This window comes from Lynx canadensis, chromosome B1, assembly GCF_007474595.2.
Source record: "Lynx canadensis isolate LIC74 chromosome B1, mLynCan4.pri.v2, whole genome shotgun sequence".
In the NCBI taxonomy this organism is placed as follows: Eukaryota; Metazoa; Chordata; class Mammalia; order Carnivora; family Felidae; genus Lynx; species Lynx canadensis.
Genome location: NC_044306.2, coordinates 15,103,475 through 15,130,740, shown reverse-complemented (window position 1 = coordinate 15,130,740; position 27,266 = coordinate 15,103,475). Strand labels below are relative to the sequence as shown.

Here is a 27,266-nt window from a genome sequence, read left to right as displayed (position 1 = left end):
TCCAGGTGAGGAAAAGAGCAGGGCTGTGGACGCCGCTGGGGTGTGACAGACAGCTGAGCAAGGGTCCGTCCGGGAAGGTGTGGGCGGGTGTGGGTGCCGGTGGGCGGTAAGGGTTACTCACCTTGCAGCGTCGGCTGGGTCTGTAGTGGCAGTGGAAGGGCGAGCCCCCTGCCGCACCCTGGCGCTGCCCTCCGTCCTCAGCCGTCTGTGTACCTGCTCAGGCCTCTCCTGGGTGGTGGCCTGCTCTTACCCTTCCAGCCCGGTGCTCGGCTCAGCTTTTTCAGCTCGGGCTTTGGCTTCCCTTCTTGACCACAGTCGGGGCTCTTTCCCTAGGCCTGGGGCCCCGTGCTGAACAATTCCTGTGGCCCTGGCCTTCGTGCGGATTGTCTCAGGCAGACTCCAGACCCTTCGCTCTTCAGGCGAGTGAAGGTCCCCGCTGCGCCCTTGGCACCTGAAGAAGCAGATCATTCTGTCTATTCTTGCCGTGCTCCTCTCGCGAATAATCTCCAGGACCTCAGACGGGATTCATCGGCTTCTGGTACCTGGCTATGCTTTGACGCTGGTGTCTTTGCAACCTAGCGAAGGTATGATTTTAACGAGGCGTACATCTGTACAGGCACCGACCCGGCCGGTTGGAAAGGAGCAACAGCTTTACGTGCTTCTGTCTCCTCCCCACAACCCTGAACCATAGAACGTGTTGTCCCAGTTTCACAGCTGAGAAAGCTGGCTCCCAGAGGGCAGCTTCACACGGCCGGAGTGTCCACTCGGACCCACGTCTCCCGACCCCAGGGACGGGGCCCTCACACAGGCTGTGGCAGACATACGGGTTTGTGTTAAAACCAGCTCTTGGCCCAGCACTGCCCCCCACCCCCCGCCCCGTGTATGGATTTATTGCATTTTCCTCTAAATGCCAATTCGAAGGTTCCCTTGGTTCCGTGGGAAGGCTCCCCGTGGCATTCGGTAACTCAGTTACACTGAAACGGTTCCCGAGGCACACCCCCTTCGCCGAAGTGCTTTGAGAAATATATTGTGTTTAAATTAAAACTGCCACATAAATGTGAGAGAAGGTATCGTGCGTTTCTCTCCCCACTTGACCTTGATCTGTTATCTCTGTGGCTTTCCTTTTCAGAATCTCCCTTCCTTATCTCCACCTCAGGCAGACTGCCCCCTGAATCTCACACAGCGTATTTGCACTTTCAGCCCCGACTCGCCCTCAAGTCTCCTATGTATCTTTTCTTTATCTATTTTAAGCACAACATGATACACTTAAGGACATATCAATTTAATTAAAAAGGCTTAAAATACGCCCGAGACGGTGAGAGTTGTCCCCGTGGGATTTATGAAGCGGAAGATGCTGTCTTGTTCTAGGCTGTTCAGAGAGGGCTCGTGAAATACTTGCTATTCTGTAAGATTTAGTTGGCGAAGCAGTGTGACAAACGTTTTCTCCTTTGATCCTTACGAACCTGAAAGAGGATTAGGCAAGTTGATATTTTACAGAAGGGGAAGCTGGCTCAGAGCGGGCCAACGACTTGTCCTGTCCTGCAACTGATACGAAGAGAGGGGGGTCCCTTGATCTAAGATCCGTGCGCTTTGACTACACCGCATACTAAAGTTATTTACCCGTCATCCAGGGGGCTGCTGTCTCCTGTGTACCAGCGTGCTGTAATATCTTTGCAACCCAGTGAAGATAATATTTTAACTCCTTCTTTGCATTTCCACGTCTACAAATCACACCAAGAATTCTGGGTTGTGCACCTGCTTTGCTGGCTATATTGGGATGGAGGTGTGGCCCACATGGCACCAGAGGAGTCTCTGAAGCCTCCTTCGTTCCCTCGAGGCTGGAAGATGGGACACACGGTCTCTCCCCCAGCTACTTAGAATCCCGGCTGCGACAGATGAAGGCCATCATTCACACTGACTGCAGAGGGAATCACCATGTCGATGGAGCTCAGAGCCCCCAGAAAGCTGCTTATTCCGTTTCCTTGCTGCTTCCAGATAGGAAAAAAACCAAACAACAAAACTGAAATCCAGGCTCTCTATCCAGGGATCGGAGACTGGCCCTTTCCCAGGTGAGAGATACAATCTAATGGTACGTGACTTTCTGCGGGTTTTGTCCATGACAATGAGAACTTATGAGAATAAACCAACCATGTAGGAGCTGGAGAACATTCCGGGAGGAGGGAACAGGAAATAGAAAGCCCTGAGGAAGGAATGAACAGGGCAAGTCTTAGAAAGAGAAAGATGTGACTAAAGCAGGGTTCAGCAAACTTTTCTTGCAAAGGACCACCTGGTACATAAATAATAGGTGAGCTGTTCAGTCTTTTTGTTTATTTATCTTGATAGAGTAAGCACCAGCGGGGGAGGGACGGGGAGAGAGGGGGACAGAGGATCCGAAGAGAATTCTGTGCTGACAGCAGAGAACCCCAGGCGGGGCTCAAACTCACAAACCAGGAGATCATGACCTGAGGCCAGTCAGACGTTTAGCAGACTGAGCCACCCAGGCACCCCCAGTTGTTCAGTCTTAATTGCAGCTACTCAGCCCTTTGTAGCTTGAAAGCCCCCCTGAATAAGACATACACGAATAGGCATGGCTCTGTTCCAAGAAAACCTTACTTATGGACCCTGATATTGGAATTGCATATCATTTTCACGTGTCACCAAACATTGTTCTTCTTTTGATTTTTTCCCAACCTTGTAAATGTGTAAAAACCGTATTTAGCTCAGGGGCTGTACAAAAGCAGGTGGTCAGCTGTTTGCCAGTGGAAGTTTGCCACCCCCTGCGCTAAGGCACAGTGAGTGAGTGAGTGGGAGAGAGGGTAGTCCCAGATGAAGTGAGAGAGAGCTAAGTAGGGGAGGGGCCAGACCGCATGCAGAAGTTTTGTAGGCCATTGAAGGGAGGGTGGATTTTATTCTAATTGCTATGGGAAATGCCTGGAGGGGATTAGGCAGGAAAGTGACAGGATCTATTTTAATAACACTCGGGTGCATCTGAGTCCAGAATGGACTGTCAGGAAACCAAAGGAGAAGCAGAGATAACAGGAAGGCACCTTCTCCAGCAGACCAGGCAGAGATGGTAAAATACCAAAACGGAATTCGATCCTCAACCTCAAAGGGAATGACCTATCAGGATGATAGGGTGTTTCAGCATCTAGCAGAGGGGCCTGGTACGTAGTATTTACTCAGTAAATTCTAGTTCTGTACAACTTCCTTCCTTCTTTGGTGGTCAAAAAGCTGGGAATATTGGTTTGGCCTAAGTCTCTCATAAAAATGGGTCATTCTATGAAAAATCGATCCGATCATATCATGAAAGTGAACGTTTATGTTTTGTTAATGACTCAGTGATAGGATATGTAGGTACGGGGGTGGTTGGCGTGTGTGTATTCATATTTTTGTTGAGCCACATGAAACAGCTAAGATGTTTTTGCTGATTAAGGTCTCAAGATCGATGGCCTTATTGTTGCCCTGAAAACACATGTCATCTATTTAGTTGTCCTCATTAAAAGTATTCATATATCAGGGGCGCCTTGGTGGCTTGGTTGGTTAAGCGTCCGACTTCGGCTCGGGTCATGATCTCACGGTCCGTGAGTTCGAGCCCCGCATCGGGCTCTGTGCTGACAGCTCAGAGCCTGGAGCCTGCTTCGGATTCTGTGTCTCCCTCTCTCTGACCCTGCCGCGTTCATGCTCTGTCTCTCTCTGTCTCAAAAATAAATAAACGTTAAAAAAAAATTCAAAAGAAAAAGTATTCATATATCAAAAACATTTAAAAAACTGTCTGTAGGTATAGAGAGAAAAAACAAAGCAAAAACTAGTCTGTGTGTGCCATTCCATTTTCTCCCAATCTCTTGATCTTCCCTGGCATTGAGTAGAAATAAAGATATGAAAAATGCCAAAGAGTCAGAAATTTGTCTGATATTGACAATTTGTCAACTTGGAAAGGGGACAAATCACCCAGAACCCCACATGGGACCACGGAGGCCCATAAAGTTGGGATGAAGCACGATAACACTCTAACCAACCCAGAATCTGGGTATTAAACGAGATAACGTAGACAGTTGAGGGTAAACTCCTACATCTCTTTGATTTTGCGTACCTTGAAAGGCAGGGGTGGTTAATCCATGGTTAGTCATATTATATATATGGTGGAAGCATAAAAATGACCATAGTTCTTGGCCTCCAAAGGCCCTGCAGGAGAATCCTTCCTTGCCTCTTTCCGTTTCTGGTGCCCCCAGCATTCTTTGGCTTTTGTACCACAAGTGGTGCAGTCTCTGTCTTTGTCTTCACAATACTTTTTGCTCTGTCCGTGGGTCTTCTCCTCTTCTGTCTTTCATTACCGACACTTGTCTTTGATGTAGGCCCACCGGGGTAATCCCAAGTGATCTCATTTCAAGATCCTTAACTTAACCATGTCTTCAAAGGCCCAGGTTCTAGTAAGATCATAGTCACAGGTTTGGAGTGTTAGGACATGACCATGCCTTTTTGGGGGCCACTATTTAACCCATTATGACAGTGGACTCTGTCTCTTTCAAAAGGTTACTCTAGGGGATCGGCAGTATAATTGGCCTCCATGCAACGTGCAGGTTGACACATTGCCCTAGAATTATTTCCTAATTGATTCTAGTAAGTAAATCTTGTCTTTTTAACTGAGTTCTGAGTTTTGTGTTCACCTCAGTTTTGTGTTCATGCTTTTATTTTTTAAGTTTTAGTTTACAATCTAGTTTAGTGTTTTTATATTAATAACAATACTGCCTTGAGTACCTCATGCCCTAGTTTATATCTACCGAGATGGTAATACAATGAATATCCATATCCAGAGATGCTGGATTAAAGGGTACATGAAGTTTACGTTAAGGTATACATCATCAAGTCGCCCTCCAAAGGGGTTGCAACCAATTTTCTGTCCTACAACCAGTGTGTAGGAGCATCTGTTTACCTTGAACTTGCAAAAAATTATTTCCTATCAGGTCTTTTGATCTTTGCCAAGATCATTCATCAAAAATTCTTATTTTAATGATCATTTATTTATTTAAAAAAAAAATTTTTTTTTTCAACGTTTATTTATTTTTGGGACAGAGAGAGACAGAGCATGAACGGGGGAGGGCCAGAGAGAGAGGGAGACACAGAATCGGAAACAGGCTCCAGGCTCTGGGCCATCAGCCCAGAGCCCGACGCGGGGCTCGAACTCCCGGACCGCGAGATCGTGAACTGGCTGAAGTCGGACGCTTAACCGACTGCGCCACCCAGGCGCCCCAAATGATCATTTATTTAGTTATAGCTGCAGCTGCAGCTGTTTTTACATATCAAGTACCCATTTTTTCTCTGAAATATCTGTTTATGCATATGCCAATTTTCTATTGGAGTTTTTATCTTTTTCTAAGTAGACTGGAAGAAATCTTACTTATTTTCTATTTCATAAAGACCTTGTTTTATATGTTGCAAATATTTGTTTTCAGTTTGCTATTTGTCTTATTATTTTGTTCATATTTTTTCCTGTTGAACTTAAAAATATTTATATGTAGTTAAATTTATTAATTTTTTATTTGATGATTTCCAGGATTTTGATTTTACCCATTCCAAGATATTTTCTTCTTATTGTTTTACAATATCATTTAAGAATTTTTGATTTCCATTTTCTGGTTTTTAAAATGTCACTTTATTTATTTAAACAAACAAAGAACAGTTCACCTATGTCTTCCAACTCCCATACCATGACTCTGTCAATCACCAGTTTGTTCTCTGTATCTGTGAGCTTGCTTTTTGTTTTATTTTAGACTCCACATATAAGAGAGATCATATAGTATTTTTCCTTCTCTGTCTGACTTATTTCACTTACGATAATGCTCTCGAGGTGCATCCGTGTAGTTGCAAATGGCAGGATTTCATTCTCTTTAGTGGATAAATAGTATTCCATTGTATACGTACCATAATTTCCTCATCTATTCATTCATTGACAGATACTTAAGTTGTTTCCATATCTTGGCTATTGTAAATAATGCTGCAATGAACGTGAGGGTTTACATATCTTTCTGAGTTTGTTTTAATTTTCTTCAGATAAATTCCCAGATGTGGAATTCCTGGATCATATGGTAGTTCTATTTTGAATTTTTCAAATAAGTTTTATTTATTTATTTATTTATTTATTTATTTATTTAGAGAGCGAGAGTGAGAGAGAGAACACGGGAGGGGCAGACAGGGAGAGAGAGAAAATCCCAAGCAGGCTTCGCACTGTCAGCACAGAGCCAGATGTGGGGCCTGAACCCAGGAACCATGAGATCATGACCTGAGCTGAAATCGAAAGTTAGATGCCCAATGGACTGAGCCACCCAGGTGCCCCTGTATTTTTTATTTTTTTTGGATGTTTGTTTTTTTAATTTTTATGTATGTATGTATGTATGTATGTATGTATTTATTTTACATCCAAGTTAGCATATAGTGCTATAATGGCTTCGGAAGTAGTTTCCAGTGATTCATCCCCTATGTGTGACACCCAGTGCTCATATATTTTTAATTTTTTGAGGAACCACTGAACTGTTGTCCAGAGCAGCTGCACCAGTTTGTATTCCCACCAGCAGTGCACCAGGGTTCCCTTTTCTACGCATCCTTGCCAACACTTGTTAGCTCTTGTCTTTTTAATACTAGCCATCCTAATGAGTGTGAGGTGATATCTCATTGTGGTTTTGATTTGCATTTCCCTGATGATTAATGATGTAGAGCATTTTTTCATGTGTCTGTTGTCCATATGTGTATTTTCTTTGGAAGAAAATGTTCAGATCTTCTGCCCATTTTTAAATGGGCTTGATTTTATTTTTCTATTGAGTTATGGGAATTCTTTATATAGTTTGGATATTAGCTTCTGACCAAATATGATTTGTGATTATTTTCTCCCATTCAGTAGGTTGCCTTTTCATTTTCTGGATGGTTTCCTGCTGTGCAGAAGCTTTTTAGTTGTAGTTCCAATTGTTTAATTATGCTTTTGCTGCTTTTTATATTGAATTCATCAATCTGATTACTAACTGGTACCGTTGCCTTCTGGGCTTGCAAAATTCTGATGAGAAGTCTGCTTTCTTCTTTATTTTTGTTCTTCTCTACATAACATTTTTCTTCTATGTAATATGAATCTTAAGATTTTTCTCTTTATCATGTGTTTTCAGAACTTGATTATAATATGCTTTACTGTGTTTTTTTGTTTGTTTGTTTTCCTTAGGGTTTGCTGAGTCTCTTACATCTGTGGATTTCATCAAACTTAGAAAGTTGGGGGTCATTATTTCTTCAAAAATTTTTTTCTGGCCTCCCTTCTCCTCTTTCTGGGGCTTCAGTTATGCATGTGTCAGATTGCTTTGCATTTTCCCAAGGATCACTCGGTCCCTGTTTATTTCTTCTTTCTGTATTTTTCTAAATCTCTGTGCTTAATTTTGGATAGGTTTTATTGCTATGATTTCATATTGCCTTGTCTTCTGTATCTAAACTGCTGCTGCTAATCCTACCCAGTGAATATTTTTAAAAAGAACTTTTATTTTAGAAGATTTTTGGATTTACAAAAAATTTGCAAAGATAGTACAGAGTGTTCCTGTACACTCCTTATGCAGTTTCCCTTCTTGTTAATATCCTTTTCTATTACTGTGGTACATTTGTTACATAGTGAACCAACATTGATGCATTACTATTAACTGAAGTCGTACTTCATTCACATTTCCTTAGTTTTTATCCAGTGTCCTTTTTCCCATCTAGGATACTACATTACAGGTCCTATTACGTTAAATCATCACATGTATCACGTCTCCCTAACCTCATCTAGGCTGTGATAGTTTCTCAGACTTTCTTTGTTTTTGATGGTCTCGACAGTTTTGATGAGGTATTTTGTGGAATGCTGCTCAGTTTGGGATTGTCTGATGTTTTTTTCTCATGGTTGGATTTAATGTGTGTGTTCTTTAATGCGGTGGTAACAGATTACTCCAGATTTAGTGGTTTGAATAGCACAAATGTATTTCTTGACAATTCTGGATGTCAGAAGTCTGACATGGGTCTCCCTGGACCCAAATCAAGATGTCAGCATGGCTGTGACCCTCCCTGGCAGCTCTTCGGAGACTCTGTGTCCTTGTCTTTTGCAGCTTCTAGAGGCCGTCTACAATTTCTTGGCTGGTGGTTTCTTCCTCCATCTACAAACCTAGCAGCTCTCTGACCCTTCCATACCTCTGACTCTTTTTCCACTGTCACATCTTTCTCTTTGTCTCCTGACTACAGAGCCAGGAGAGGGTCTCCACTTTTAAGGACTCCTACAATTAGATTGGGTATAGCCAGGTAATCCAGGATAATCTCTCCGTCTAAAATTTTTTTTTTAACGTTTATTTATTTTTGAGACAGAGAGAGACAGAGCATGAACGGGGGAGGGTCAGAGAGAGGGAGACACAGAATCTGAAACAGGCTCCAGGCTCTGAGCTGTCAGCACAGAGAACGATGCAGGGCTCGAACTCACGGACCGCGAGATCATGACCTGAGCTGAAGTTGGCCGCTTAACCGACTGAGCCACCCAGGCGTCCCTAATCTCTCCATCTAAAGTCTGTACCCTTAATCTCATCTGTAAAGTCATAGGTAATATATTCACAGGTTCTGGGCTTTGAAAGGTGAACATATTGGGGGCCATTATTTTGCCTGCCACATTGGAGTTATGGGTTTTGGAGAGGAAGACCACAGAGGTAAAGTGCCATTCTCATCGCATTGTATTAAGAGTATATGCTATTAACATGACTTATCACCCATGATGGTAATTTTGATTACCTGACTGAGGTAGTGTTTTTCTGGTTTTTCCACTATAAAGTTATTTTCCCCCTTATTTCCATCCTGTACTCATTGGAAGGAAGACACTTAAGGGGTAAGAGAGCTATGCCCTACATCTCTGAGGGAGAAGTAACTACATAAAATTATTTGAAATTCTTCTATATGAGTTATTTGCATTAATTTATTTATCATTGATTTGTGTCTGTGTGGACTCATAGATATTTATTTTATACTTTTGTTATAATCCAGTATTTCTTCATTTTTTGTTTTGTTAAAATTGTTCAGATATAGGGCTTTCATTTGGCTCCTGTGTCCCTTTGACATATCTCCATCATTTTATTTTTTGAGGACATCCTTACCTTCTGACACCAGGCTCATCTTGTATATTCCCTGCCTCAGCCCTAGACTCTGACATTTTTACAAGGAGCCCTGGTTTCTTCTATTGGAGAATGGATTTGGATGTCAAGATCTGGGTCTGGGTTCATCTAGGTGAACTTTCTTTTTATCCTAGAAATTTCGTTTGATTCTTCTTGATATCTCCCGTGTATTTCCTCTTTAGGTTCATATTTTCCTTTAAGTATGTGTTCACAATTATAATAGCTTCAAAAAATCCTTATCTACTGGTTCCATCATCTGTGGCTTTTATTTGTGTCTGTTCTTGTTGCTTAGTTTTTTCTCCCTTTGATTACGGGTCATATTTTCTTACATCTTGACGTGTTTAGTAATTTTTAGTTAGATTGTAGACATTGTGTATTTTGTGTTGTTGAATATCTGGATTTTGCTTTTTGTCTTACCTTAATAAGTTTTTGGCTTTGCTTGAGCAAGTAGTTTTACTTGGATATCAGCTTTATCCCTTTAAGACTTGTTTTTAAGCTTTGCTAAGACATACAGAAAATAGCCTTTACTCCAGGGATTGTTCAGCCTTACCTAAGAGGCATAAATGCCTTGGATGATCAGTAAGACTTCTCCATTCTGCCTGTTGGAGATTTGGTCAATGCCAAGGTCTGTGTGAGCTCTGCGAATATTTAGTTTGCCAGTCATTCTTTGTCTAGCATTTTGGAGTACTGGTTTCCACATGCCTGGTTCAGTACTCAGCAAACACTAAAGGGGACCATACAAATTTCTGGACCATTTTTCTATATAACTAGCTCTTTTTTGAGAACTCTGCCTCACAACTCCCAGCCCCTCAGCCTCTCTGACCTCTCCTATTTGTTTCCTTACTCCTTTTCCTGGTTCTGTTCTGTTTGCCCCACTCCCTGCTCCCCTCCCCCCCAACTCCCCACCCCCCACATCACTGCAACTGTGGTGTGGAAATTGCCTCCAACAGACAGCACAGTGCTCACTTTTTTGTTTCCTTTTCCTTAAGGGTTCTAGTCCTGTGTAACCCTCAATGCCTGAAAACAGTTGTTTTTCATGTTTTGTCCAGGTTTCTGGTTGCTGGCTGTAGGAAGTCAAGTATAGTCCTTGTTACTTTTTCATTACCAAACTGTCTTTTTAGTTCTTTATTGTGATGATAAACTTGATACAGATCTGCACATATCTTCCTTCACATATTGTGCTAGACAGTGGGGGTGCTTTTTAAATTGGGAAAATCATGTTCCTTAAAATGTCCTGAGGGATGTTCTTATGCTTTTACTAATTTTCTGTCCACTGTTATCTTAATTTTCATTTTCTGGAATTTCTACTAGATATTGGATCTCTTTGATTGAACACTCAGTTTTCGTTTTTTTCTCCTATTTTCCATTTCTCTCTTATTTTATTACACTTTATGTGACATCTGTTTGACTTTATCTTCCAATTATTCTATAAAATTTTTAAAATTCTGTCTCATTTTCAATTCCTAGGAACATTTTCTGGTTCTTTAATGGTTCCTTTTTATATCATTGCTCCTAGTTTATACAGGCAATATCTTTTCTCATATCCTTAATGATGTTAATGCAAGTTTTTGTTTTTTTTTTTTTAGTTTCCTTTCCTGCATCATCTTTGCTGCAGGAATTCGTTATTCTGTTTGTTTTCACTGTGGTTATGTTAAAGTGTTCACTCTTTTATTAATTAAAAAAAATTTTTTTTACATTTATTTAGTTTTTGAGAGACATAGAGAGACAGAGCACAAGTTGGGGAGGGGCAGAGAGAGGAGAAGCAAGCTCCAGGCTCCGAGCTGTCAGCACAGAGCCCGACATGGGGCTCAAACTCACAAACCGTGAGATCATGACCTGAGCTGAAGTCAGACTCTTGACCCACTGAGCCACCCAGGCGCCCTAAAGTGTTCACTCTTAAGATTAAGGTACCAAAACGCTGACCCCACCAGGAGTTCTTTGGGCATGAGCTAATACACTGGTGGTCTTCACTGAGGCAAACTGTCGGGGGAACAGTTGGTTTTCTGCTGAGGCTGTCTATATGTCACTGTTTGGTGACATAAGGGTGGATAACTGTAGGGATCTAACTGCGCCTTATTTGGACTTTTAATTTAATCCTGCTGCCCCTGCCCAGTTTTTTCCTGTTCCGGTATCTTTTCTGGGTTCTGTATGGAAAATGAGCTCACTTCCCATAGAGATCCCTCCAACTCTCTTTGCAGGCGTTAAGGTCTAATGTTCCTTCTCTTTGCTTGGACTTTGCTCCTTGCTCTTTGTTATTCCTCTTTCCAAAATCTGTTTATATGTTGTGGGTATGGATACCACTTAGTTTCCTAGTGATGGATATACATTTCTGCTACCTATTCTTCCTGAAATTTCTTGGTGGATTTTGACAGAAGGTGGTTGGGTGGGTATGTCCTTACTCTGCTCTTCTAAACTTAGGAGTCTTTCACATTTTTATCACAGAAAACATGACTCACCATATTATGGATTCCTAGAATTCCTTTATTTTGTTTAATTAAAGCCTAAACTTGGAGGTAAATTGAATTTTAACCTAATTTGGGCTTCATGTTGGCTAATGGGAAGAAATAAAGCATATAGTGGGAGGATCAGAGCACACAGCATCACACATCTGGATAGAAATACTAAGTTGGTGCACAGGTGTTTGCCTGCATGAGCACAGGCTAAACATCTGGACATTAGCTATTTTCTTCTTTGGTTTCTACCAGCTGTTTGGTATCATGGAAGACACAGACTTATAATCAAAGTGACTTGTGAGTGGCATGCTGAGTTGACAAATAGGTTGAGGGGACTCTTCTCTACGTCCTGAACATGACGATGAATAGGTTCACCTCCATCATCGTATCAGCCTCCCTCCTGCTGCGTGCCCTAAGAGGATCCAAGAAATTCACGTCTCCAGGCACTGATCAGTGACTAACTTTTCTCTTTCATTTGTAAGGAATCAGTTAAAGTATCGCAAGAAAACAGTTTTCCATCTACAGTTTTAGAGGCTGAAGATCTGACTTAGAGATCTTAGTAAATACACATGTTTCTTCCACATGTTGGATCTAGGAGTCTTCCTTCCCACCCCCATCTCTAATTTTTGATGGAAAAGGCTAATTTCCTAACTCTACCAATACATTTAATGTGCAATTCAATACAATTCCTTTGGTTTAAACACAAAGCTAGCTTGGACTATAGGACCAGATGAGTTTGTTAGATGGGTGTTCTCTGTGGGATGAGAGGACATTTTAAAGTCTGAAAGCTTCTGTCAAGGCTTTTTAAAGCCAGCTATTAACCACACACACACACGCACACACACACACACACACTTTTAATCACTCTATTTTTAATCTATTCTTTAAGGTACAGCTCAAATCCTACTACCTCTGGAAGTCTTCTGAGCCTTTCCTTTGGTAGTCTTGGCTATGCTTTGTTGTCTACTATCTGGAATTGTTCATTTTTGGGCTGATGAAAGTGTCATGTTGATACAATGGACACCTGTCTCCTGGTGAATAATCCTTCAGAAGTACAGAGAAAACTGGACTAAGCGATTCACTTTTTCTGAGGCCACTGAATTAGTATCGTGGACTTACAAGTAGTATTGAGCAGAAATGAATACAGCATTTTCTTAAAATGTATTTAGTGGGCCAGACTCCATTACTTGCTTGCTTCCTTCCTGTGAGTACCTCCAGCCGGCCTGGTGGGAAGCCATGCTGGTTCTTTAAGATGATGTTGGAGGGTTCATCAGTATAAAGCGGAGAACACTTAATGAGAGTAGGGCTCATGCTGGAGTGAGGACAACACCCTTTATTCCCACATTTTTACGTATCTTCCTTTCCATTTAGGGAGGAGAGACATACAGAAAGGGCTAAGATGGGCCATTCCCACAGGGAGAGTAGGCAGATCTCAAAGGGAACTGATGTGACTGCCTGCTTAAAAGTGTCTCCAGTGTGGGTCTATTGGTGGCTTTGGATTAAAGCCCTTTTGGCAGAAGGCCCTTGGAGTGACAGTCAAGAGAAAATCTATTTATAATTAATTATCCAGGGTAGTTCACACACACACACACACACACACACGCTACCTTAACAAAACAGAAATCCGAAATCAAAGTGATTTTAATTTTTCTCTTTAAACTGCTCTGTATTTCCAGATTTTCATTTTAAAATTACCATTTTTTTTCTCCATACAAAGATTAAGAAAAAATTAGTAACCCTCTTGTCCTCAAGGTGACCAGTATCAACAGCTTTGTATATATACCTTTATCCTTTTGAATTCAAACATTTTTTTGGGGGGGACAAGGGGGTCACTGTTGTCTTTGCAAAGCTGAGATCCTAATAGGAACACTGCTTTGCATCCTGGTTTTCATTCTTTAAAACACATTCCAGTCTCCAGAAAGTTTTAATGTGTTCTTTTTTATTTGTGCATAACATCCCCTAGAATGGATCAACTATGGTCTATTCAATCATTTAGTTACCGATAGAGAGTCAAGCCCTTTCCAGTTTTGTCACCACAAATAGGTCTGTATTGCTCAAATTTTCTACTATAATCATGTAATACTTACATTAGAAAACAGCATGTAAAATATAAAAACGAGAGAGATAATTAGAGTCAAGAAGCACGCTGAACCTGTTTGCTGAACAAACAGGTAAATAAATGTATTAAAATGTTACCTGGGAGCAGAGCCACATAGCATTTCTGTCTTGAAATAATCATTTCATTGTGGGCCCTGTCTCCCAGTGTAGCCAGCACAGGCCTTGAGATCAGGAACCACGCCTCTTTCCTCCTGGTCTCTTCCAAATTGCAGAGCGCAGCCCTGCAGACGGCAGGTGGTCCTAGACCTACCCAGTCCAATGTGCTCTAACAATTTCCTTGGAAAACAGCTATTTAGATTTCAGAACGAAAATTTCCCATGTGTATAATGTTACAAGACTGGATTCCCAGGCCCCCACAAATTCTTATTTTAACCCAGAATGAAGGTAAACGATATACTTACATTGTTATAGTTTCTTATTTTTTCTATGGTAAAATATTTCTGAGTTCCAAATGAGCATCTGTATGCAGAGAACCCTTCTCTACTGTGTGTGCATGTGTGTGTGTGTGTGTGTGTGTGTGGTGGGCAGGGGGAGGGAAAGAAAAAGGAACAGCGATTCTTTCCTTCACTGCCCTCAAATGAGATGTTTTCTCTCCCCTTCTGCTGATCTGGTCGTATGTGGAAACTGAGCAAGCAGAATAGGAAATAGGATGACTAAATACGAAAGTGCCAGAAAGACGAAATGCAAAAAGAACAAATTTAACATAAAAGTTGGATATTTTTCTTAGAGTCCCCATTCATATTTGAGATCTAAGAATTTGAATTTGATTGCTAACAATATACTAACTGAAATCTGCATATAAGTGAAATAAAAACTTACAGAAAAGATACTTTAGTTGTTACAGATTTCTCTTAATTCGTTTTCTTTCTCAAATAGCATATTTAGAACATAATGTGAATCAAAGCCAAAGTTTATTTAAATATTAATGATCATGAGATGTATTACTTATGAATAGCTATTGATCTGGACACACAGTGATTTATAAGTTTGTTTTTACATGTTCATTCGGAGAGTCAATGTTTGAACTAAGATAAAAACACAGATGTGTTTTAGATTTCTTTTTTTTTTTTAAATATGAAATTTATTGTCAAATTGGTTTCCATACAACACCCAGTGCTCATCCCAACAGGTGCCCTCCTCAGTGCCCATCACCCACCCTCCCCTCCCTCCCACTTCCCATTAACCCTCAGTTTATTCTCCGTTTTTAAGAGTCTCTTATGTTTTGGCTCCCTCCCTCTCTAACCTTTTTTTTTTTCCCTCCCCCATGGTCTTCTGGTAAGTTTCTCAGGATCCACATAAGAGTGAAAACATATGGTATCTGTCTTTTTCTGTAGGACTTATTTCACTTAGCATAACACTCTCCAGTTCCATCCATGTTGCTACAAAAGGCCATATTTCATTCTTTCTCATTGCCAAGTAGTATTCCATTGTGTATATAAACCACAATTTCTTTATCCATTCATACGTTGATGGACATTTAGGCTTTTTCCATAATTTGGCTATTGTTGACAGTGCTGCTATGAACATTGGGGTACAAGTGCCCCTATGCATCAGTACTCCTGTATCCCTTGGATAAATTCCTAGCAGTGCTATTGCTGGGTCATAGGGTAGGTCTATTTTTAATTTTCTGGGGAACCTCCACACTGCTTTCCAGAGCGGCTGCACCAATTTGCATTCCCACCAACAGTGCAAGAGGGTTCCCGTTTCTCCACATCCTCACCAGCATCTATAGTCTCCTGATTTGTTCATTTTGGCCACCCTGACTGGCGTGAGGTGATATCTGAGTGTGGTTTTGATTTGTATTTCCCTGATGAGGAGCGACGTTGAGCATCTTTTCATGTGCCTGTTGGCCACACAGATGTGTTTTTAAAAATGAATGTTTTTGGGGCGCCTGGGTGGCGCAGTCGGTTAAGCGTCCGACTTCAGCCAGGTCACGATCTCGCGGTCCGTGAGTTCGAGCCCCGCGTCAGGCTCTGGGCTGATGGCTCGGAGCCTGGAGCCTGTTTCCGATTCTGTGTCTCCCTCTCTCTCTGCCCCTCCCCCGTTCATGCTCTATCTCTGTCCCAAAAATAAAAAACGTTGAAAAAAAAATTAAAAAAAAAAATGAATGTTTTGATAAAATAAAAGATTAGGAGAAACTACATAACATTTGTAGGAAGAATCATCTTCCGTGTAACTTAAAGAGACATAGTTCAAAAATTCTTAAAAGACTGTAGTGTAAAATATAAGGTCTATTAATCAGTGCTTTCTTTTTTGAAGTACTATGCTAGCTAAAACTTACAAGTTATTTATATAAAGATCATATATCAAGAAATAATTTTCTGAAATTGCCTATTAAATATTATTTAAAATATTACTTTAATAAAAGTAAAATCTATTCTTAAAAATGTTCATTTTTCCACAGGAAAAAAAATTAGCCATAGTTCCATCACTCAGAGACAACCACTGTTAATGTTTCGATGTGGTTCTGTTTGGTCTTATTTAATAAAGATATCTTTGGGGTGGTTATACTGTGCATATAAAACATCAGGGAGCTGGGTGGCTCAGTCGGGTAAACTTCTGACTCCGGCTCAGGTCACGGTCTCGCCGTCGGGCTCTGTGCTGACAGCTCAGAGCCGGGAGCCTGCTGCGCATTCCGTGTCTCCCTCTGTGCCCTTCCCCTGCTCACACTCTGTCTGTCTCTCTCTCTCGCAAAAATAAACATTAAAAAAACCCATTTTCTTTTTACCCTCAATGCGGCACAAATATTTCTTACTATCCTATTTATCTTAAGTTCATCATAAGCAAAAATACCAACAAAAGGAACAGTTTATATGTGGGAACACACGGATAAGTCTTGTGAAAGATGACAGGATTGTGGTAATGTTTCTCCAGTTTCTCAATGAGGGAAAAAGTTTTGCCCAAAGGTGTCATAAAAGCATGACCTCAACTGCATACATGGAAACAAGAGGTCATGATTCTGTTGGTTCTGCATCACTGCAAAGATGAGAAGTTCTTATCAAAGATGGGAAAGAAAAACAAAGAAAAACGGGAGACAATTGAGCACGTTGATGATGACCTTATATGTGGGTACCTCTCATGTGGCTGGTTCCACTCTATCAATGCGTACAACTGCCTCTGTCGCTTGGTATCCGTATTTCTTTCTCTCCTTCAATCTGAACGCCTTTCCACTCATGGTTGGTTGTGTTTTCTCTCTTATCTCCAGTTGTCTGAAAATGAAATAAAACGAACAGACAGTTTTTGTGGCTTAGTTTTTAAATGAAAAAAAAAATTTTTTTTAAAGCAACAGAACCTTTTCCCTAAGTGGAATCTTACCCAGAACCTCAGTATGTAAAACAGAAAAAAGTGGACCTTTTTCGGTCATCAAGGAGGGAGTAGTGCAGAAACCAAGATCCACAGCTTGAGGTTGAGAAAATACGTGATGGGCTGTTTAAACCAACATTTGCTTTCAACTTACAAGACGTTCAAGGCAAACCATGGAGTTTTACTTATGCTGATTGTTCTGCCAACAAAAATTCAGTTTTGTGAAAACGATTTATTACACATGGAGTTTCTGACAGAAGAAAAAGATCTGAAAATTTTTGGAAATCAAAAAACTTGAATACATTTGGAGCCACTGAACTTTGGAATGAATATTGATTTTGTGGTGACCGAACCTCTGAAAATGATCACTGTTCACTCAAAACAGTCTGAGGAAATTACCTCAGTTGAATATTTCTTCTCTTTTTCCCTCTTCCTTAAGGGAAGTTTCTTGAGGGGTAAAGAGAATGAAGAAAAAACTTATTTTATTTTTGCAGATGAAAATCAGAGAGAAAGTTAACAGGAAATAAATATTTTTTTGCTTTTTAAAAAATGTTTATATTATTTATTTTGAGAGAGAGAGACAGAGAGACAGAGAGACAGAGAGACAGGGCCAGACAGAAAAGGAGAGAGAATCCCAAGCAGATTCAGTGCTGACAGCATGGAGCCCGATGTGGGGCTCAATCCTATGAACATGAGATCAAGACCTGAGCTGAAATCAAGAGTCGGACTCTTAACCAACTGAGCCACCCAGGCGCCCCATAACAGGAAATAAATATTTTAACTGAGGAATTAAAAATGAATATAAAAAGACAAAACTGTTTCGGAGATCATAAATGTGTTGTATCTCCTTAGCAAATTCAACATATAAGGGAGAGGGCAATGAGAAAACAGTTGTAAATTCTCCTTAGAAACCAACAAATTAAGAAATCCTTGCATTTCACTGTTGAGGCGACAATCGGGAAGTTTATAACATGACCTTTTAAAACCACACAGAACCTGTGGAAATCTTCCCATTGATGGCAGAATAAAGTCCAAACTTCTCCATCTGGTGTCTGCTCACCTTGCCTCTGCCCAGGGCCTTCTTTCCCTCATTTATAACTCTGAAGTCACACATTTCTTCCATTCCCAGAATATGCCAGACCCTTTTGCTTCTTAGGGCCTTAGTCCCCCACTCTTTCCTCTGCCCAACGGCTTCAGCGCATAATTGGTACCTGTTACGTGTTGAATTGTGTCCGCCACTCCATTCATTTGTGGAAGTCATAACCTTCAGTACTCAAAATGCGACCTTATGTGGAAACAGGTCCTTGCCGATGTAATTGAAGATGAGATCATCCTGGAGTAGGGTGGGCCCCGAATCCAACGACTGGTGTCCTGATAAAAAGAAGTTTGGACTCAGGTGCATTCCCCAGAGAACACCTGGCGAAGATGAAGGCAGAGATCAGAGATCATTTGCAAGCCAAAGAAGGCCCAAGAGTCCTGGCAAAGCACCGGAAGGCAGGAGGCATGGAGCAAATCCCTCCGTCGGCCTCACAAGGAACCGACCCTGTGACACCTGGATCTTGAACTACCAGCTTCCTAACTGTGAGACAATACAGTGCTGTTATTTAAGTTGCCCAGTGTATGGTCCTTTGTAATGGCAACCCCAGGAAACGAATACCTTCAAGCCATTTTCTCAGGGGAACCTTCCCTGACCACCTAGATTCTGCCAGTGTTTTCAGGGGGAGCTCTTGCTTATTTCCCTCAGAACACCAATACAAATCTGTAACTATGTTATTGGTTGGTTTGTCTGTTGACGTCACCCCCACTGGAATGTAAGGTCCGGGAGAGCCAGGGCTTGTCTTGTTCCTACTTCCTTCACGGCAGCTCTCAGTACCGGGGGCATGGCAGGGCTGGGCACACATGGGCGGGAAATGTCACCGACTCACATCAGAGGCTAAGGAGGCAGCACCAGGAGCCGGTGTGAATTGTCATGTACTTTTGGATTTAGTGGAGATGACTTTTTTTTTTGTTTTCCCCAAGGAAGTCAGAGACTTAGAAATACTCTCAATCCTTTGTTTTATGACACTCTTCTGTCTTTCTGACTGGCAAACTTCCAAACATTTTCAAACAGTGAAAGTGCGTCATTTGCAACGCTAGGAAGTTTGGGGAGAAAGAGAACACACTGGCATCAAGCTTCACAGGCTGTGAGAAACTTGCAGAGAAAGAGAGGAAACTAACAGAAAATTCGCCAAATGATCCGGACCCAGTGAATCTTGTGGTTTGCTGAATTTATGTTAAAAATTTGAAATGCATTTGTTCAAAATATTTTTAGCACTTGAAACTATTATAGTAGTTCTTTCTAAAGAACTTCAAGGCAGAGTTATGGACCCCTTTTCCTTACGAGTTTAAAAAAGGAAAGTACTACTTTATCATTTGGATATAGTAATGGATATTTCAAAGCTATTTGGGATGGAACAGAGACGTTTTAGCAAAAAACAATTTATGAAGTTTTCAAAATTGTAAGCTTTCCTTCTAGACAAGAAAATCTCCCCCCCCCCCCCCCCGCCGATATACACACAGATACACACACACACCCTAGCAGGACAAAATTAATATTTATTACGAAGGAATGGGCAATATATGGCCCAATTTAAATTCATGATTTTCAGAGAATAATTGCAATAAAATGAACCTCATTTCGGAGTTTCCAGTAACATGGGATGAACAATTACGTGAGGTAATAGTCAAGAATTTCTCCGATTTGATGCTCTGATCCTTGAGCTTTGATAGAAGGCTTTTTCAATGTCCTTACCGTTCTGTCTCAACTAAAATCTAACTTGACTGTATATTTATTCAGTGTAGACTTCACAATAATACTTTCTGGAGCGCAGAACTGTAGTCTATGGGTCTGTATGAGCCAACTGCTCTTGCAAGTGTGGAACACTCATTTCCTAGGATTTTATAATCCCCTGAATAACACCGTGGAGGAGAGCCTCTGTGGCCAGGACAGAGTGGGATCAGTGATATGGTGGAGAAAATTGGGACATCAATTGACAGATGGATCATGGGCTACTGATTTGATCCTAACCATACTCAACACTTTAGTGAGTAAGCCATCATATTCCATGTTCTTAACTCTAATATACAGTTCTAAAAGCTGTGATGATAGGTGGAGGTGATGCTGGGATACTGGGATGATATAGTGGAAACTAACATGCCAATTTACTAGACTCTAAGACACCTTCCTGGGAGGCAGAGGTTTCCAATGGTTTGGGTTCAGTGCTGTAGTCCCAGTGCTGTGAAAAGTTTGTGGGCACTTAATAAAGTCTGTTACTTGAATGATTATTTTATGAAACTATTCTTGGTAGAAAAATAAATTAAAAACCCATTTGAAAGGAGAGATCAATCACTATGTGTCCAGCTGATCACTGCTCTTACTTAACTTCCTTGAAGAGAAATTACTCCTAATGCGTGCAGGTGGATCTTCTTTTAGGAGGTTCTATTCCACCGGTGCAATATTAACATGCCTCACTCAGGAGATCACTCTGGTTTCATTATAGAAGATTGCTTGAACAGTGGTTTTTGCATTAGACCTAGGTGTTTGGTCAGAGTTCTTCAGTATGGCAAAGGTTACTTTTTCAGAGACTTTCAGAAAGGTTGCATTTCGCTATATCGATCCCTTTTCCACAGAGGTTTGTGACTGTATGTATCTCATCAAAGAGCTGAGAAATATTTCCTGACTGTGTATATCAATACCATGTGGACTTTGGGGGCGTATTTAAACTTTTGTCTGCAGTGATACGTCATCAAGGTCATAAGAACTGAGTGAAATTCATTCTATGCTTTATGTGTCTAAGGGCCTGAAAAATTGGAAACAGTACCCATGCCTCAGGGAGCTCCAGGGGGGGCTCAGGAAAGGCAGGAGTCAGTGATCTCTGCCAGTTTCCTGGAGGGTCAGTGAGGTGACACATATACAAGGTTGTTGGGAAAGATGTGATGAGTTTAGTTTTAGACATGCATGATTTGTTGAACCCGAGGAACATCTAGGAGGTAAATCACCCAGACGTCAGAAGCTATACACTTTGGAGCTATTACCAAATAGAGATATCTGAAGCTGTGGGCATGAGTGAGAGCACTCAAAGAGAAAGCACGCGGAATGAGAAAATAGAAGGGTTTAGGATGGAATGTCTGGAAACACCGTACTTTAGGGGGCTGGCCGCAGAAGAGGAGCCAGCCAGGAAATAGAACAGGACAGAGGGAAGTCACCCAGGCACCCGGATGGGCACTGCTACATGGCACAGAGAGACGGAGTCGGTGAAGGCTGGAAACAGCCCTTTAGAAAAATTACGAGAAGGAAATACATAAAAACATCAGCACCTCAGTTCCCGACCGCTGAGATTCCAGGTGGCTTATGTTTTTCTTTCAACTCTTCGGCATTCTGTACAACGAGTATCGGTCACCGCATGTTAATAAAAGACTCTGATGGAGTCTAAAATATTTCATGAGAAACAAAAGGGCAAGGGATTATTCATTCACAAGCATTTATTTGAGCACCTGCGTGCAGGGCACCATGCTCAGCATAAAACAACAAACAAGAGGATGGCTCTGTTGTTTCACAACCAGGAGTGGCAGCTGGTTTGCCAAGGGCTTGTGGGGCCCTGGAGCAGGAAATGGGGCTGGGAAAGGACTTTGGTGTCAGATTATACTGATTTTATATGTTTTGTTAAATAATACGGATTTTATTCTGAAGGCTGGGAGAGGTTTTTGAGGGGTGGAGTTAGGGTTGGAACGCGCTTTATTTGGAGTTGATTTTCTACTTAATTGGACAGTAGTGTGGCTGCTAGCCCGGAGGAGCACAACCTGGGAGCACAGCTGGAGGCGGGTTCATCACTGAATGAAGGGAATACAGGGCAGATGGGGAGGGCCGGGTCCGGATTTGGGAGTAGTAACAAGCCAGCAGGATGCTACCGATTGAATGGATGCTGGGGTTTTTAACTTGGGTCTGTAGGTGGGCAAAGAGTGACAACCGCCCTACATACTCTGTATAGGACGACTCCAACTGCCTGTCGTGGTCACTGTTATGTGAAAGCGAGTAGCTATGGCAGATGGTATTAGAGGCGAGAGGATGAGAAGGAATGTGTGTATCTATTGCTGAGATCACGTAGAAGACAGAATCCTAAACACTCGGCTGGCTGTCGCCTAACCACACAGGCGTCTTCAGATGCTTTCTTTTTCCAGTCCCTAGAACTCAATACTTCTGTGGCAAAGAGGGATGTTGGAGTTATGTTTTTAGAAAAGTGTTTGCCTGTACATAACTATGGCCTCCCAGGAAGGGTCTTTCTTTGTTAGGCAGATCAGTTTGGGAGAAGCTGATTAAACTGCACCTGGGGGAAGAAACAGGTATAATTAGATGAGAATTGATGCTTTTAAAGCAAAGGACCCCCCCACCCCCACCCCCACCCCTCCCCGGCGCCTGGGTGGCTCAGCAGGTTAAGCCTCTGACTTTGGCTCAGGTCACAATCTCATGGATTGTTCTGCTGTCAGCACCAAGCCTGCTCTCTTGGAATCCTCTGCGCCTCCTCTCTCTGACCCTCCCCCCACTCGTTCTTTCTCCCTCCCTCCCCCCCTCCTCAAAATAAATAAACTTGAAAGCAAAGTCCCCAAAAGTGGTAGGTCCCAAATGAACTGTATTAGTCTGAACTAACACACCCTGAAGGTGACAGGTGCTGTACCTGTATTCTTGCATTTTATCATTTATCCCCATTTCACAGCATTGAAAACTAAGGCCTTAGGTTATGCAACAAGAGGGAGCATGCCCAGCTAATAAGTTAAAAGAGGCCGGATTTGAATCTGGCTGGAAGTGCCACAGTACAAAGCTTCTCTCCTGGACCAGCCACGATGAAGACATCTTGAAATACAATTAATTCACACCCTCGCGCATCTCATCCTGCATTAGGTAACTTCTGTTGCACTGGCGAGAACTCAGTCTGGAGTGTGCTGCTGTTGACGGACTAGGGGAAGGCCTTCCTTATCGCCCCCAAACAGAGCGCCAGGTGGTGCCCGAGATGGCAGCATCCTTCAAATGGTTCCACCCTCAACCACTGATGAGGGTTCAAATAAGGTTAAGGTCGCCAAGTCCTCGCTGGCCCAGTTCTTGAATTAATATCTAAGTATTGCTGTCTCGTCAGTTCCTTTTATTCCTTTGAGGCGGGCGGCGTTGCAGAGTGAATTTTCATCCGCTCTGAACACATTGGTTCTAAACACCACTGACACCTGCCCCACCAACAGGCTGGCAAGAGCCCCTTGGCTCCCCCTGCCGCCCTCCTCCTCCTTCCTTCCCAACCTTCAGGTAACCCTGAGGATGGAGGGAGCGTCGGGTACCTGCTCTCCTCTCCTACAGCCGCGAGCTTCGGCCCTGAAACGAAGCGGTCTCCCGGTCGCCCCGGGACCCCCACGTCCCCCCACCCCGCCTCGAGTGTGAGCGCGGCGAGTGTGAGCGTCCCGGTGTGCCAACGGCAGACTCACGAGCAGCCGCTTGTTGCTCCCGCCGCCGCGCCGTGGGGAAGTGAAAATGAAATTGACTTTTCCGAGAAATGATGAAAGCGGCTCGGCCTGCCAATGAACAGCCGCGGCGAACTTCCGCACCTCCCGGCCCGGCCGCTCGCGCCCTCCCTCCGCCTCCACCTCCGGGTTGCACAAGCTTGAAACAAACACTGGGGAGGAAGGGCGGAGGGAGGAGGGCGGAGGGGGGAGGCGAGGGAGGGAGGGAGGCGAGGGAGGGAGGGAGGGAGCCAGGCAGGGAGGAGGGCGGGGGGTGGGGGGATTTCCAGCCTCAGCTCTTCGCAGTTTCCTCTCCTTGTTTTGCTTTCGATCTGGACTGTTCTCAGGCAAGCCGGGGAGTAACTTTTAGTTTTGCTCCTGCGATTATTCAACTGACGGGCTTTCATTTCCATTTCACACACCCTAGCAACACTTAAACCTTGCGGAATTGTATTGGTAGTGTGAAAAAGCACACTGAGAGGTAACATTTTTTCAAATAATAGTTGTGACTGTGCGTGTGTGTTTTTCTCGAGGGCATGTTTGTGAGGACTGGAGGGGATGTGTGTGTGCGCGTGTCCTGATGGTTTGACACAGTGTTTTGCAGACGGAGAATGCTGGGGTTCATAAATATTAATGCCGATTTTTGGAGGAACAGTCGGAGCTCTTACGGATCATCTGATTTTAGGGGAAGCAGGTTCTGCTGCTGTTGCTGCTGCTACTGGGGCTGCTGAGGCTGCAAGGAGGAGGAGGAGGTAGAGAGGGAGGAGGAGGAGGAGGAGGTTGGTGGAGGTTTAATTTCACTTTTGGATTTGCAGATGCGGAGAGGTTGGCTCCATGGACACAGACCTGCTCTGTGTGATTCTGCGCCCCAGGTGTTGTGTGTGTGGGTGCAGGTCCGCCGGAGTGGGGCCTCCTTTTAAAACAAAATTACCGTGTGCATGTGTGTGCGTGTGTGTGTGTTTACAGACGCCGTGGCCACCAGATCCGAAGGAGGGGAGCGGGTCCTTCACGGTGTCCGGCGGCGGCGCCTCTCTCCGGGCAGCTCCAGCGTGAATAAGCCGGAGCCCGCCGTCCACCCGGCTGCCTGCGCCCCGCGCCCCGGCCGGGAGAGGCGCCTGGCGCCGCGGCCAAAGGAAACTTGGTGGGGCGCCCCGCGGCGGTCCCAGGGCTCGCCGGCCCGCGGGACTCGGGGAACGGTCGCGGGCGTCGGGTGCCAGCGGCCGGGGGGGCGGCGGGCGGGCTCCGAGCGGGCGTGGGCGCCGGGCCTGGCCGGCACGCCCGGCTTCCCGGGAGCTGGGCCGCTGCCGCCACCGCCGCTCCGGAGGGACGCCGCGTCCTCCTTCCCGCCGGCCAGCGTCCGGCCTGGCCCTGGGGCTTTGTCACTGCACTTGTCCAGGCGCGCGGGGGGTTCCGGCGGCGCGTCCCGGTAGGGCGCCGCGCGGAAGGGGTCATCCGCCCCGGCCGCGGCCTAGCGCCGGGCGCCTCCGGGTCCCCGCAGGCGCCCCCGGGCCGGCCTGGCGCGCTGGGCCTGACCTGCCTCGGCTACGGAGCGGGCGAGGTGGGGGCGGGGAGCCTCCGGGGACCGAGCGGCGCCCTGCTGGCAGGCGTGGGGGCGGGCGTCCCCTGGGGGTCCTGGGGCGCGCGGGCCGCGGCGGGGTGGGGACGCGAGTGCCCGCCCCGCGCCCTCCGACCCCGCTCTGGGCGCCGAGTGGCATTCGCCCGCCGGCCGAACGTGGTTGGTGCACGGCCGTGGCCGCCACTTCCTTTCCGCCTCGCGGGCCGGGCTCGCCCACCGAGCGCTGCCCGCCTCGGCCAATCGTGGCGCCCGCCCGCCTGCGGCCGCGCTCAGTGCCCCGGCCTGGGGGCCGGCCCGCGAGAGGGGCTCGGGAAGCCTCCGCAAGTTCGAAGGGCCTCTGGAGGTAACTCAGCCCCTCGCCAGGACGCGCCGGCATCTGTCTTTGGCCCCACGTCTTGGTACGTTTGCCGCCCTACCCCCTTGCCCGGTTAGAGGGGGAGAAGGGGAGGAGGCTGGCAGCCCGAGCCGGGCGCAAAGACAGTGTTCCGGGCACCAGGTGAGGCGCCCGGGTCCGTGGTTGTAGGCAGAAGCCTCGGTCACCGGCTGCAGATGTGCCCCCTGGGACTGGCAGGCGAGGTTGCCACATTTTAGCGGCGTGGCTAGCACTCATTTTCAGTCCCAGAGTAGAGTGTTTGGAACTTGGGGACATGTTACCCGCTCCGTCCCTCCTCAGCCCCTCCCTCCGGTGCGGGCGGTGGGTTGTGCTCCTCGTCCTTGGTTACCGGTTGGGAAGAAGGCAGTGTTTCTAAATGAGGAAAAGTGCTGGCATTTGCCTTCCGCCACTGGCCTCCCTGTTGCTGTGACTCGGTCTGCTTTTGATGAATGGCTAGGGAGGGTGGAGGATAGTTACATTTCCTGTTGTGGATTTTCAGGAATCACCAAGGTTGCTGTCAAGCCTGCAGTCATTTATTAGTTTTCAGCCCGATTGCAAGTAACATTGGAACTTAGGAGCCTGCACTTTTTGGTGCTTTCAGGGCAGGTGCAGGAAGGGGTCTGGTGACAGACTTGAGTTCGAAAGGTGGATCGTCTTGATGTTAGACGCGCGCTTCCTTGCCAGGACCTTGAGGGTGATCCCTGTTTCACGGCAGCTTTCACGCAGATTCAGGATTCTCTCCTTTTCTCAACGCCCATCCTTCCTTTTTTGGACGGGAGAGGGATGGACATAGAAACCTAAAAAGTCTTGGAAAAACTTGTCTTTTCTAAGGAAACCTCGGAGATGGAATGTTTAGAAATTAAACTGGCATTGCTAAGGGGTAATCTTGGAACATCTATCGATTGATGTGGCAAAGTCCGGAATGTCGCTGTTATTAGTGAATGATTATAATTTATAACAGCCTGTTGTGTAAGAAGTTAGATTCTGGCCTCTTAGATTCAGGAGCCCTGTTCTGTGATGGCTTGTAATTCCTTCTTAATATTAAACATTTATATATTTCATCCAACGCGAGTTGTCTTTTTTTCTTTTGATCTTCAAAAGTTCAAGATAATTTTGCCTAGTTCAGACTTACTTACCTGTAAAAATGTCACCGTAATCGAAAGTAAGAGTTTGTAGTTAAATTGGAAGCAAATTGTGGCAAAGAAATGGTTGTGCTAAGCGCAGCTCTGTGAACTATGGCCCCACTCTTCTCTTACTGTGCTTTCTGAAGTGCTGTATTAGGCAAATATTCAATATGATAAAGCTAGTTGAGGGTGTTAAACTTACAACTAGTCGTGGAAAATTTGAGACTTTGGATGTTTAACTTGAGATGTGCATCCATCGTTGTTTCATGGTACTTTTGCAAGGACATTGTACTTTTATTCTTAGGATTATCGAATATAAGCTCTGTGGTTTCGAGAGCATTTTCACACAATTTCCTTTTGATAGAGAACAGAACTCTAAATGGGGTATCTGGGACATGGTTCTGTTTTGTGCTTTATCCCAAAAAGGACTCAGAGAAGATAAAGGACTTTATTTATTCATTTAATAAATATTCGTGAGACATTCACTATGTGTCAGACACTGTGCTAGGCTCCCTGAGTTCAACTGGGAACAGGAAGACAACTTCCTTTACCTTCTTGAGAAATTGCTTGTAGTTGGTGAGCTGGTAATAACACAACGAAAAGATAAATAACAGTGATTGCCTTTTGGGGTTAGTTCTATGGAAGGTGATA

General features: G+C 44.2%; 1 protein-coding gene and 1 long non-coding RNA gene across 11 annotated transcripts in view; one reads left to right on the top strand and one right to left on the bottom strand.

The window, feature by feature from the left end:
- Positions 1 to 901: 901 nt before the first annotated feature.
- LOC115511772 lies at positions 902 to 23,710 on the bottom strand. Of its 8 annotated transcripts, none has more exons than XR_004343496.1 (4): positions 23,384 to 23,512; positions 18,235 to 22,386; positions 16,794 to 16,929; positions 902 to 1,463 (listed from the first exon to the last, which is right to left on the bottom strand). It is a non-coding gene; the product is annotated as an uncharacterized LOC115511772 (long non-coding RNA). The 8 variants fall into 8 exon arrangements; XR_004343495.1 differs by lacking the exon at positions 902 to 1,463 and adding an exon at positions 3,662 to 3,693; XR_004343494.1 differs by lacking the exon at positions 902 to 1,463 and adding an exon at positions 16,371 to 16,696.
- A 130-nt stretch (positions 23,711 to 23,840) lies between these two features.
- Positions 23,841 to 27,266, top strand: part of IRF2 (interferon regulatory factor 2) — an 88,226-nt gene continuing 84,800 nt past the window's right edge. The window contains exon 1 of one of the 3 annotated variants that reach the window (XM_030312106.1): positions 23,841 to 24,023. The gene's annotated coding sequence lies outside the window, so the exon portion shown is untranslated. Of the gene's footprint in view, positions 24,024 to 24,360; positions 24,415 to 25,408; positions 25,517 to 27,266 lie in introns of those variants that run through there. The other 2 variants (XM_032592804.1, XM_030312107.1) reach the window with 2 other exon arrangements.